The sequence below is a fragment of the Mobula birostris genome, chromosome 5 (genome assembly GCF_030028105.1).
Source record: "Mobula birostris isolate sMobBir1 chromosome 5, sMobBir1.hap1, whole genome shotgun sequence".
Classification (NCBI taxonomy): domain Eukaryota; kingdom Metazoa; phylum Chordata; class Chondrichthyes; order Myliobatiformes; family Myliobatidae; genus Mobula; species Mobula birostris.
This window is the reverse complement of record NC_092374.1, coordinates 56,074,887-56,089,331: the sequence shown is the minus strand read 5'-3', so window position 1 is coordinate 56,089,331 and position 14,445 is coordinate 56,074,887.

The following is a 14,445-nucleotide window of genomic DNA, read 5'->3' as shown; positions in this document are numbered from 1 at the left end:
CGCAGGGTTTGGTATTGGAACCACTTCTTGTCACATTACAGTATATGTCAATAATTTGGTTGATGGAAGTGGTGGTGTTGTGGCCAAGCTTACAGACAATGTGAAGATAGGTGGAGGAGCAGGTAGTATTGAGGAAGCAGGGAATCTGCAGAAGGATTTTAACAGATTGGGAGAATGAGCAAGGAAGAGAGAAATGGAATATAGCGTAGGGAAGTGTATGGTCATGCACTTTGATAGAAGAAATAAAGACAAAAGGACCATAAGGCATAGGAGCAGAATTTGGCCATTCAGCCCATCACATCTTCTCTGCCATTCCAACATGGCTGATTTATTATCCCTCACGACCCCATTCTTCTTCCTTCTCTCTGTAACCTTAGACACCTTGACTAATCAAGAACCTACCAACAACCACTTTAAATATACTCAATGACTTGGCCTCCACAGCCGTTCATGGCAATGAATTCCACAGATTCATCACTCCCTAGCTAAAGAAATTCCTGCTCATCTTTGTGCCTCTATTCTGAGGCTGTGCTCTCTGGTTCTAGACTCATGCATTATAGGAAAAATCCTCTCCAAATCCACTCGATATAGGTCTTTCAATATTTGATAAGTTTCAATGAGATTCACCTCCCCGCCCTCCATTCTTCTAAGCTCCAGTGAGCACAGGCCCAGAACCATCAAATACTCCTCATATGTTAAGCCTTTCATACCCAGGGACATTCTCATGAACCTCCTCTAGATCCCCTCCAATGCCAGCATATCTGTTCTTAGATAAGGAGCCCAAAACTATACACAATACTCCAAGTACAGTCTGACCAATGCCTGATAAAGCCTCAGCATTATATCATTGCCCTTATATTTTATTCTTCTTGAAGTGAATGTTAACATTGCATTTGCCTTCCTTACCACTGATTCAATCTGCAAGTTAACCTTTAAGGAATACTGCAAGAATAATCATCAAAGGCTAAGGAGAAAAGGCAGGAGAAGGGGTTGAGAGTGATAATAAATCAGTCATGATGGAATGGCAGAACAGACTTGATGGGCTGAATGGCCTAATTCTGCTTCTCTGATTTATGATCTTCTGGCCTAATGAATCAGTTCAAATAATTTTCATCAGAACTACGAAAGAAGTTAACATCAAGCATGAGGGTTTTCTCTCTTCCCCAGTTCTCATGAAAGGTTTTAGACCTGAAGTATTAACTTAGTTTCTCTCCCACAGATGCTGCCTGACATACTGAGAGCTTCCACCAGTTTCTGTTTTTATTCCAGGTATCTAATATCTGCAACTTTATGATTTTTATCTAGTACACAACATATTTAGTGCATGTGACTGAGTCAGAATTTTTGTGTATAAATGTACAATGCTTATTATGAAATTGGTATGGTTTACTACTTTCCAATCAATAAGACAAGAAAACAGGAGCAAGAATCGACCATCTGGCCCCTTAATTCAGGCTCACCCCTTAGTATTAATCATAGCTGATCGATGCTGGACTTAAACTTCTGTGCCATTTCTCTTTCCCCTTCGATCTATCAAATATTTCTTCACCCTCTACTTTAAACATCTCTAGTTATCCAGCTTCCATCACCTGCCAGAGCAGGGAATTCCACATATTCCCTGCCCACTGTGAAAATAAATTTCTATGTACCTCAGTTTTAAGCGTCTCTTTGTTTAAAATTTTCTTACTAGTGAAAACATCCCAACATCTACCCTGTCAAGCCCCCGAGATCCAATATCTTTGAATAAGTCACTCCTCGTTCTTTTAAACTCCAAGAAATACCAGACCTGCTTTTTGCATCTCCTTTGGTGGGACAATTATTGTATTTCATCACTCAGTGTGAGCCTCCATTACAGTGTTGAATCCAAGCATAGACTGGGCATCATTTTGTGAATTAATTGCACTCTGTCCACAATGATCATCTAAGTTAACTCTTCTTCCCATACTTGAGCAGTATCTGACCTCAGTTTTCTCCATTGCTGTAGATAGGCCAAACACAATATTAGCTCAGGAAGCTTACAACTCGATGGCGTGAATATTAAATTTCCCAATTTCATGTAATCCACATCCCCAATGCTCTCTTTAACTATACATTTGTTTTTTCTTCTCCCTTTGTTCATACCTGTAATCTTCTCTTCCCTGCTGTTTCCATCCACCTATCATCCAATTCCATCTGGTTCCACTAATTGTCTATGAGCCTCCAGCCCAATCTCTCCCCTTCTACCTCCATTTGATACTATCTGCCTGTCATCCCCTCCCTACAGAGCTATACAGCACAGAAAAAGATTCTTTGGCCGAATTGACCATTTTTGATCAAGTTGTCTATCTCAGGTAGTCCCATTTGCTTGTGTTTGGCCCATATTCCTCTAAAATTTTCCTAACTGGTTCCACCTATTACCTAGCAGCCTTTATCCCAACCAGGACATACTGTTACATATTGGCAAGTTTTCTTATTCACTCTAAGAATTGACACAAAATTTTGACTTACACCCTTTACCTCCACACATTCTGTTTGACACCTCCACACCACCACAAATTTTCCAGCACTTTGTTTTTGTTGTAGATTACGTTTGTCTTAAGTATTTCATCTGCCCTTTATCTAGTGAAAAAGCCAAATATGGTTTCTCACACAAATGACGTACTGTTCTATTAAAGAAAGAATCACAGCAAGTAGCAGCTTGCAGTCTCTGATCTCCATGGAAGGATTTTATTCTGTCATGTTGTTTTGTACCTGAAAGAGGAATTCAAATTGCCCACAGTGAGAAGGAATATAATTCACTGACAGGAGCTATTAATCATTTTGATCTGTTTTAGTGGATTGTGGAAGATCAGATAAATAGAAGTTTTGCCTAGTTCCTCATGAACAGGAATCCAATGAACCTGCACAGATTGAATGTGGTAACTGTGAGGCTCAATTGGATAACCCCCTTATTTACTCTCCACTTCATATAGATTTCACAGAGACAGTCAAGTCAAGGAGTACAGCTTCTTTCATAACCAAGATTTCAATATATCTTAATACTTAAAGCAAAAGGAAAGGCTAGACAAACCATGATCCTTTGATGTGGTATGTGATAATCCATCTCAATGGAATTCATGAAATTATCTCCAAGCAAGAACATAAGACTGAGATCAAAAGAATCTGGGGAAATAGTAAAAGTCTACTAAATCTGAAAATCTTTGTAAGAAGTACAGTAGTTTTCTTTAGCAAACATTTTTAAACAGTTTTACTTTGGAATTACAGTGGTTGAAGGGCAGATTTATTTCAAGACGTATCTAGTTATGATGGCCAACAGCAGTGCGGATGGACTGGGCCTATTTCCTTTAGCAGAGGTATACAGGAGACAGCAGAAACTGGAGTCTAGCCAACAAGCAGTGTGCTGGGTCGAGCAACAACTATGAGAAGCAAGGAATTGTTGACACTTCAGGTCAAAATCCTGCGTGCTATGTACTGATGTGGGGTTTGGAACAGAGAACAAAGAACAATATTGTACATTATGGGTCCTTCAGCCCATAATGTTGTACCAACCTATATAAGCCTACTCCACAATCAATCTAAACCTTTCCTCTCACATTTCCCAGGGTACGAATAGCAAACACCAGAGGGCATATGTACAAAGTTAAGGGAGGGGAGTTTAGGGGAGACATCAGGGATAAGTTTTTTACACAGAGGGTTGTGGGTGCCTGGAATGACTTGCCAGGGATGGTGGTGGAAGCTAAAATATTAGGGGTATTTAAGAGTTCTTAGACAGGCACATGGATGAAAGAAAAATAGAGGGTTACAGGGTAATGTGGGTTTAGTACTTTTTTTAAGGAGTATATGGGTTGGCACAACATCATGTGCTATAGTATTCTATTGTCACAGCCCATTACCTTTCATCTTTATTACATCCATATGTCTAGGAGTTTCTTAAATGATACTATTGTATCAGCCCCTGTCGCCACCACTGGCAGTGCATTCTGAGAACTAAATACTTTCTGTACAAAAGCCTATCTCTGACATCTCCCTAAACTTTCCGCCACTCATCTTAAACTGATTGACCATTGCTGCCCTGGGAAAAGGATACTGGCTGTCCACTCCATCTATGTCTCTCACTTCCATCAAGTTATCTGTTTTTTTTTATTTATTGATTTATAGGATGTGGGCATCGCCAGCTAAGCTAGCATTTATTGCCCATCCATAATTGCCCTTGAGAAGGTGAAGATGATGAGATGCCTTCTTGAACAGCCTTGCTGATCTGTCATCCTGCTTCATTCCAAAGATAAAAACCTGAGTTTGCTTAAATGTTCCTCATATGATGTGCTTTCTAATCCATGTCATATCCTGGTAAATCTCCTCTGCACCTTCTCTAAAGCTCATAGCTATTGAACTCAATCCCCCAACTAATGATGACTAGCACATTCTCCTTCAGCCACAATTCAGTGATGGCCACAACATCATACCTGGCAATCTATAGTATTGCAACTAGATCATCCACCTTATTTCTTATACTATGCGCATTTGGATACAACACCTTGAGTACGGTATTTGCTATCCTTTCTCATTCTGCATCCCTAATGATTTGATACTCAGCCTGCTGGCTGCAACTAAGTCCCATCACCTGCCTGCCCTTCCTGACAATATGACTGCACGCTGTCTTTACTTTTTTACCATCCATCCTATCCTGAGTCTCTTCATTCCAGTTCACACACCCCTGCCTAGTTAGTTTAAACCCTCCCCAAGAGTTCTAACAAACCTGCCCGCGAAAATATTGGTTTCCCTCAGGTTCAGGTGCAACAAGTCATACGTCCCCCAGAAGAGATCCTAATTATCCAAGAACCTGAAGCCCTGTCCCTTGCACCAGCTTCTCAGCATTTAACTGCCAAACATCCCGTTTCTACCTTCACTGGTGCGTGGCACAGGCAGCAATCCAGAATTTACTACCCAGGAGGTTCTGCATTTCAGCTTTCTATCTAGCTCTCTAAATTCTCTTTTCAGGACCTAATCGCTTTTCCTTCCTAGGTCATTGGTACCAATATGTATCAAGACATCTGGCTGCTCCCCCTCCCTCTCCAAAATACTGTGGACGCGATCTGAGACATCCCTGACCCTGGCATCTGGGAGGCAATATACCATGCAGGTATCCTATTTGCGTCCACAGAATCTTCTGTCTGTTCCCCTCACTATTGAGTCCCCTATCACTACTGCTCCCTTCTTCTCTCTCTTTCCCTTCTGCGCCATGAACCCATGCTCAGTGCCTGTCACCCGGTTGCCGTAGCATTCTCCCGAGAGGTCAGCCCCTACAAAAGTATCCAAAGTGGTATACTTATTTTTGACTGGAATGGCCACAAGGGTGCTCTGCTCAAACTGCCTGTTTCTATTTCTCCTGACAGTCACCCAGCTACTCACCTCCTGCACCTCAGATCCTTGCAGTCATACAAATAGAGAACACCCCAACCCCTACTGCACATCAATGAGAGGGGTGGAGGGAATAGTAGTCAAGATTCTGCCAATCTTCTGACATATCCAATGGGCAGCGTTCGGAGCGGGCAGCGGAGTGAGAGGGAGGCAGAGTGACTGAGCTTTGGCTCAATGGGCTTAGGCGGTAATGGGACAAGGCGAGGTAGGGTGTTTACCTGTGTTAATTGCGGACAGGAAGTAGTATTTGTGTGAGGTCAGTTTTCTGTGCTCAGTGTCAGATGTGGGAGGTCCTGGATTCTCCCAGTCTCCTGGATGGCCATATCTGCACCAGGTGTGTTGAGCTGAAGCTCCTAAGGGACCGAGTTAGGGAACTAGAGATGCAGCTTCATGACCTTTGCCTGCTCAGGGAGAGTGAGGAGGTAGTAGAAAGGATCACACCGAGGCCACGGGAGACAGACAAGTGGGTCACAGTAAGGAGAGGGAAGGGGAAGAGTCAGGTACTAGAGAGCACCCCTGTGGCTGTACCCCTTGACAATAAGTACTCCTGTTTGAGTACCATTGGGGGGGGACAGCCTACGTGGGGGAAGCAACAGTGACCATGCCTCTGACACAGAGTCTGGCCCTGTAACTCAGAAGGGTAAGGAAAGGAAGAGGAAGGCAGTGATAGGGGGCTCTATGGTTAGGGAGTCAGACAGGTGATTCTGTGGATGCAGGGAAGAAACTCGGATGGTAGTTTGCCTCCCAGGTGCCAGGGTCCGGGATGTTTCAGATCACGTCCAAGATATCCTGCAGTGGGAGGGAGAACAGCCAGAGGTCATGGTACATATTGGTACGAATGACATAGTAGGAAAAGGGAAGAGGTCCTGAAAAAAAGGCAACAGGGAGTTAGGAAGGAAGTTGAGAAGCAGGACCTCAAAGGTAGTAATCTCAGGATTACTGCCTGTGCCACACGATAGTGAGTATAAGAATAGAATGAGGTGGAGGATAAATGCATGGCTGAGGAATTGGAGCAAGGGGCAGGGATTCAGATTTCTAGATCATTGGGACCTCTTTTGAGGCAGGTGTGACTTGTACAAAAAGGACAGGTTGCACTTGAATACCAGGGGGACCAACATCCTGGTGGAGAAGTTTGCTAAGGCTACTGGGGAGAGTTTAAACTAGAATTATTGGGGGGTGGGAACTGAACTGAAGAGACTGGGGAAGAGGAAGTTAGCTCACAAATACAGAAAGCTTATAGACAGTGCAAGAGGGAGGATAGGTAGGTGACAGAGAAGGGACGCGCTCAGAACGAAGGTTTGAGATGTGTCTATTTTAACGCAATGAGTATTTTGAACAAAGCAGATGAGCTTAGAGCGTGGATCAGTACTTGGAGATATGATGTAGTGGCCATTACAGAGATTTGGATGGCTTGGGGGCAGGAATGGTTACTTCAAGTGCCAGGTTTAGCTGTTTCAGAAAGGACAGGGAGGGAGGCAAAAGAGGTGGGGGCGTGGCACTGTTGATCAGAGATAGTGTCACGACTGCAGAAAAGGTGGACGCCATGGAGGGATTGTCTACGGAGTCTCTGTGGGTGGAGGTTAGGAACAGGAAGGAGTCAATAACTTTACTGGGTGTTTTTTATAGGCCGCCCAATAGTAACAGGGATATTGAGGAGCAGATAGGGAAACAGATCCTGGAAAAGTGTAATAATAACAGAGTTGTCGTGATGGGAGACTTTAATTTCCCAAATATTGATTGGCATCTCCATAGAGCAAGGGGTTTAGATGGGGTGGAGTTTGTTAGGTGTGTTCAGGAAGGTTTCTTGATACAATATATAGATAAGCCTACAAGAGTAGAGGCTGTACTTGATTTGGTATTGGGAAATGAATCTGGTCAGGTGTCAGATCTCTCAGTGGGAGAGCATTTTGGAGATAGTGGTCATAATTCTAAGTCTTTTAGAATAGCATTGCAGAGAGATTGGAACAGACAAGTTAGAAAAGCATTTAATTGGAGTAAAGGGAATTATAAGGCTATCAGGCAGGAAATTGGAAGCTTAAATTGGAAACAGATGTTCTCAAGGAAAGGTATGGAAGAAATGTGGCAAATGTTCAGGAGATACTTGTGTGGAGTTCTGCATGGGTACGTTCCAATGATACAGAGAAGTTATGGTAGAGTACAGGAACGGTGGTGTACAAAGGCTATAATAAATCTAGTCAAGGAGAAAAGAAAAGCTTACAAAAGTTTCAAAGAGCTAGGTAATATTAGAGATCTAGAAGATTATATGGCTAACAGGAAGGAGTTTAAGAAGGAAATTAGGAGAGCCAGAAGGGGCCATGAGAAGGCCTTGGTGGGCAAGATTAAGGAAAACCTCAAGGCATTCTACAAGTATGTGAAGAGCAAGAGGATAAGACGTGAAAGAATAAGACCTATCAAGTGTGACAGTGGGAAAGTGTGTATGGAACCGGAGGAAATAGCAGAGGTACTTAATGAATACTTTACTTCAGTATTCACTATGGAAAAGGATTTTGGTGATTGTACTGATGACTTGCAGCAGACTGAAAAGCTTGAGCATGTAGATATTAAGAAAAAGGATGTGCTGGAGCTTTTGGAAAGCATCAAGTTGGATAAGTCGCTGGGACCGGATGAGATGTAACCCACGCTACTGTGGGAGGCAAGGGAAGAGATTGCTGAGCCTCTGGCAATGATCTTTGCATCATCAATGGGGATGGGAGAGGTTCCAGAGGATTGGAGGGTTGTGGATATTGTTCCTTTATTCAAGAAAGGGAATAGGGATAGCCCAGGAAATTATAGACCAGTGAGTCTTACCTCAGTGGTTGGTAAGTTGACGGAGAAGATCCTGAGCTGCAGGATTTATGAACATTTGGAGAGGTATAATATGATTAGGAATAGTTAACATTGCTTTGTCAAGGGCAGGTCGTGCCTTACAGGCCTGATTGAATTTTTTGAGGATGTGACTGAACACATTGATGAAGGAAGAGCAGTAGATGTAGTGTATATGGATTTCAGCAAGGCATTTGATAAGGTACCCATGCAAGGCTTATTGAGAAAGTAAGGAGGCATGGGATCCAAGGGGACATTGCATTGTGCATTCAGAACTGGCTTGCCCACAGAAGTCAAAGAGTGGTTGTAGATGGGTCATATTTTGCATGGAGGTCGGTGACCAGTGATGCATCTCAGGGATTTGTTCTGGGACCCTGACTCTCCGTGATTTTTATAAATGACCTGGATGAGGAAGTGGAGGGATGGGTTAATAAGTTTGCTGATGACACAAAGGTTGGGGGTGTTGTGGATAGTGTGGAGGGCCGTCAGAGGTTACAGCTGGACATTGATAGGATGCAAAACTGGGCTGAGAAGTGGCAGACGGAGTTCAACCCAGATAAGTGTGAAGTGGTTCATTTTGGTAGGTCAAATATGATGGCAGAATATAGCATTGATGGAAAGACTCTTGGCATTGTGAAGGATCAGAGGGATCTTGGGGTTCTAGTCCATAGGACGCTCAAAGCAGCTGCGCAGGTTGACTCTGTGGTTAAGAAGGCGTATGGTATATTGGCCTTCATCAATCGTGTAATTGAATTTAGGAGCCGAGAGGTAATGTTACAGCTATATAGAATCCTGGTCAGACCCCACTTGTAGTATTGTGCTCAGTTCTGGTCGCCTCACTACAGGAAGGATGTGGAAGCCATAGAAAGGGTGCAAAGGAGATTTACAAGGATGTCGCCTGGATTGGGGAGCACGCCTTACGAGAATAGGTTGAGTGAACTCGGCCTTTCCTCCTTTGAGCAACTGAGGATAAGATGTGACCTGATAGAGGTGTATAAGATGATGAGAGGCATTGATTGTGTGGATAGTCAAAGGCTTTTTCCCAGGGCTGAAATGGTTGCCACAAGAAGACACAGTTTTAAGGTCAACAACAGGAATTCTGCAGATGCTGGAAATTCAAGCAACACACATCAAAGTTGCTGGTGAACGCAGCAGGCCAAGCAGCATCTGTAGGAAGAGCTGCAGTCGACGTTTCAGGCCGAGACCCTTCGTCAGGACTAACTGAAGGAAGAGTGAGTAAGGGATTTGAAAGTTGGAGGAGGAGGGGGAGATCCAAAATGATAGGAGAAGACGGGGGGGGAGGGATAGAGCCAAGAGCTGGACAGTTTTAAGGTGTCTGGAAGTAGGTACAGAGGAGATGTCAGGGTAAGTTTTTTTACTCGGAGAGTGGCGAGTCCGTGAAATGGGCTGTCGGCAATGGTGGTGGAGGTGGATATGATAGGGTCTTTTAAGAGACTTTTGGATAGGTGCATGGAGCTTAGAAAAATAGAGGGCTATGGGTAACCCTAGGTAATTTCTCAGGTAAGGACATGTTCGGCATAACTTCGTGGGTCGAAGGGCACGTATTGTGCCGTAGGTTTTCTATATTTCTATGTCTCTGTCATAACATGGAGTGTGAACTGCTGTCTGTGAGCCTGATATATGAAGGAGTGAAGACAAAGAATGTGATTAAACTGCAATCAGCCAGCAAGGAAGGAGGCAACAGGCAAATGAATGACAAAGCTGCATTTTAAAGACTTAGTCAAATTTCTGCAACAATTTTTGCTTAGAGTCTTGTAGGAAGCCATTAGGAATGATAGCGTAGATGTGGATGTACATAGGATAATTGGGGAAGGGGTTCAGTAGTACAGGGTATTTTTTGTTTTATTTGATCAGATCCCCCTTAAGGTTTGGCCGTTCTGGAAATAAATTTATTTTTGTCTAGGAGAGCCAAGAGGAGGTCTGTTAGGGTGTATTCTGGAATTGTGGTATAAAGCAAATATTTACTCACCAGCAAACATTCTTCAGGCATGATTGTGAATTAAAAATTGAATTTAAAGTGCAATCCTGAAGAATTGTTTACCTGGCATGCTGGCCTTCATAACAAGGGGAGTTGAGTATAGAAGCAAAGAGGTCCTTCTGCAGCTGTGCAGGGCCCTGGTGAGACCACACCTGGAGTATTGTGTGCAGTTTTGGCCTTCAAATTTGAGGAAGGACATTCTTGCTATTGAGGGAGTGCAGCGTTGGTTCACAAGGTTAATTCCTGGGATGGCGGGACTGTCATATGTTGAAAGATTGGAGCGACTGGGCTTGTATACACTGGAATTTAGAAGAATGAGAGGGGATCTGATTGAAACATATAAGATTATTAAGGGATTGGATAAGCTGGAGGCAGGAAGCATGTTCCCGCTGATGGGTGAGTCCAGAACCAAAGGCCACAGTTTAAGAATAAGGGGTAGGCCATTTAGAACGGAGTTGAGTAAAAACTTTTTCACCCAGAGAGTGGTGGATATGTGGAATGCTCTGCTCCAGAAGGCTGTGGAGGCCAAGTCTCTGGATGCTTTCAAGAAAGAGATGAATAGAGCTCTTAAAGATAGCGGAATCGAAGGTTATGGGGATAAGGCAGGAACTGGATACTGATTGTGGATGATCAGCCATGATCACAGTGAATGGCGGTGCTGGCTCGAAGAGCCAAGTGGCTTACACCTGTATCTATTGTCTAGAGCTGTGCACTAGAGTTGATTGCAGACCAGACAATGCTGGTTAACATTCAGTCTGGGTGTCTGGAGTATGGTGCAGAGAGGGAAGCTGTTTGAAAACTATATGTAATTCAAAGGAGTCATTGTAGATACATTGTAACTATAGAATTGTCCTGCTGTTACCTTTGACTTTTGCATATAAAAATGTCATATAATATTGGGTCAGGAAGCCTTTTCTTCTGAGAGTGCCTCAGTATAATGCCTGCTACTCATTTTTGTTGAATAAAACACTTTTGTGTCCACTAGTTTCAGTGTCTCTCGGGTGACTTTGTCCATTTTACAACAGCCCCACCACCCAGGACCTGCTCTCTTCTAACTACTGCCATCAGGAGGTACAGGAGCCTCAGAACAAACAGCACCAGTTTCCAGCACTGTTATTATCCTCAGTCAACAGGCTCTTTAACAAAAGGGGATAACTTTATTCAACTTCAGTTGCCCAATCATTGAAATGTTCCCACAACTTATGAACTCTTCAAGGACTTTTCATCTCATGATCTCAATATTTATTGCTTATTTATTTATTTATTTATTTATTTATTTTCACAGTTTGTTGTTTTTTGCTCACTGGTTGAACACCCAAGTTAGCGTAGTCTTTCATTGATTCTATTATGGATTTATTGAGTAGCCCCACAAGAAATTGAATCTCCGGGTTGTAATGTATATGGTGGTATAAATCTACTTGGTAATAAATATGCTTTGAACTTTGAATGCTGAACCACCCTCTGAATGAAGAAGTTGTCCTTTATGCTCCTTTTAAATAAATTTCCACTCACCTTCAACTAATACCCTCTAGTTTTTGGTCCCCTTTCCCTGGGAATGAAAACATGGATACAAATCAGTATCAATGAACATATTTGCATGCTTACTTATGAGAACTTTCACCTTTGTGCATTAGTAGGTAGAAGAATAATCACAGAACATAATTCTTTTGATCCTCGTGACTACTCTAGATTACTACTCTGCTATAATGCTCTGAATCAGAGAACTGATAAGAACAAAGCTCCCCTCACTGTAACATCCAGAAAAAAATTATGTTTGATAAGAAACTTAGTTTTTAATGGGTGATAAACCAGAATGAAGGGTTATGAAACTAATTGGTCCTAGAAAATAAGCTAAGTTTACCTTATGGATTACAATTCCTTTACATAAATTCTTTCATTCATAATACAAACGTACTCAAAAATCAAATGCATTTCATTTTGGTAATGACTGGTAAAATCATTAGCTTTCACAATTGCTTTATCCTTAACAGTATTTGTATGTTCAGTATTTTATTTGTTTCTTGATCTGAAGAATATGTGGCCTAACTTGCAGTTAATGTGTGTCTCCTAGCCAGTGGCAAATTTGCGAGCCGTTTCTTGAAACACATTTCCTCTACATGTCTTTCCATGCACTCATCAAGTCAACTTAGACATTCCAACTTCTCCAATTTTTATGAGATACTGTTTATGCTATCCATTCTCCCAATGTCCACATGTTATATTTGTTTATCTCTTTCCTCTGTTACCCTAGGTGCATTGTAAGGATGTTTATTCTGAGTTTATTTTTATTTCACATGCAGACTCTTCTCTCTCTTCAAATCTAGGATGCAATAAACTCAAGTGTGTTTGAAGTTTGTAATGCGTCAACTGATTTCCTGTGTTGCATCCTATAATTATACTCTTACATTATTGAACTCTACAGCAAGGAAACAGGCCCATCAGCCCTACTAGTTTGTATTAACCAGGTTACTCAACTGAATTTGTCCCATTTGATTGGGTTTGGTACATATCCCTCCAAATACTTTGTATCCATGTAACTGTCCAAATGCCTTTTAAATGTTTTGATTTTATCTGCCACTTCTTCTGGCAGCTCATTTGATAGACTCACTGCCCACTGTTTGAAAATGTTGCACTGGAACAGAAGGTTAGCAAAATGAAAATACATGATTTTATTTAAAAAGTTTTGGAAAATGCATCCCTTCAAAGCTTCCTTGAGAAATGTTGAATCCATGGGTAAAGGATGCATGGTGTTAGGGATGCAGAGGTGTAGAATTAATGGTCTGGATTGAATTCCTTGTCACATCATTGTTCCGCAGAGAATTGCTGGCGAGCTGTTGAATGTGAGTGAACGCTTTCCTGAGTCCAAAGGTGAAGCTCAGTCCACTGAACAAATGAGACGGATACATTTTGTATCTGCCTTTCAGCTTTAAATTGCTGCCCGCATTTACTTGAATTGGGTTCACTGATCTGAAAAGGTAAGTGACAATAGAATTCATTCTGTAACTTTCTTATTTTACCTTTCTGACAAAAGTATTATATTTTTAATTTATTTTTTAAAAATAATTTAAATTTATTTCAATAGTGTGTAAATGTTATTGATAATAAGGAACATTCAGAAATAATTAAGAGAGTTGACAGAATTAGAATAGGGTGATCCTGGATCTGTTGCCTGACCTTTGTGGTTAGTTAGTAAAAGGATGACTGGCAACTGGATATGCTGGGTCATGAACATTCTGTGCAGCTGTGGGGATTACACTAGGGATTAGTACTAGACACAACACAACCCAAACCAAAGTAAGTTTGATACATTCCTCTGTAAGAAAGCATTCAAAGTATGAACTGAACTGCAATAACTACTAGAAACATTCAGCAGGCAAGACAGAATCTGTGAAAGAAAAGTAGTCTAAATATTTCGTCAGAACTGGATGGATAGGACAGAGAGAATTTCTCTCATTTTTAACTTCTCCCTGCTTCAGGCTGTGGTTCCCTCCTACTTTGAGAAGACCACTTTCATCATGGCACCCACGAAAAACTTGATAACATTATCTTGTTATCATTAAGACATTACACATTAATGACTACTGCCCAGTGCTACATGAGGTGCTTTAAGTGGGTGGTCATGGCACTGTAACACTCATGTTCTGTCAGCTGCGTAAGTCCAGGGAAGACAATCTCTGGCCCCACCAAACGTATGAGACTGAGGTGCAAAATCTCCTGTTTGTGTGGATGCTGCATAAATCTCTAAAATATCCCACAGACAGCTGTAGCTGATTCAGAACGCAGCTGCAAGGCTCCTCACTAAGACCAAGAAAGTAGAACGTATCACTCCAGTTCTCAGATCACTTCACTGGCTTCCTGTCCAGCAGAGGATTGACTTTAAAATACTACTTCTAGTTTATAAAGCACTGAATGTTCAAGGACCAAAATACATCTCTGATCTCTTGCTGCATTATGAATTCGTGAGCTCTCAGGTCATCTAGGGTGGGTCTGCTTTCTGTCCTCAGGGTCAAAACTAAACATGGTGAAGCAACTTTTGGTTACTATGCACCACATATCGGGAGTAACCTTTCAGAGGATCTGAAGTCTGCCCCAACTTTAAGCTCTTTTAAATCAGGGCTTAAAACTTATCTTTTCACTGTAGCTCCTGCACTGTATTTATCATATCTATTTTTGTGTGGTTTTATTCTCTGTCTGAAAGTTGGTGTTTGATATTTATATCTTGTTCT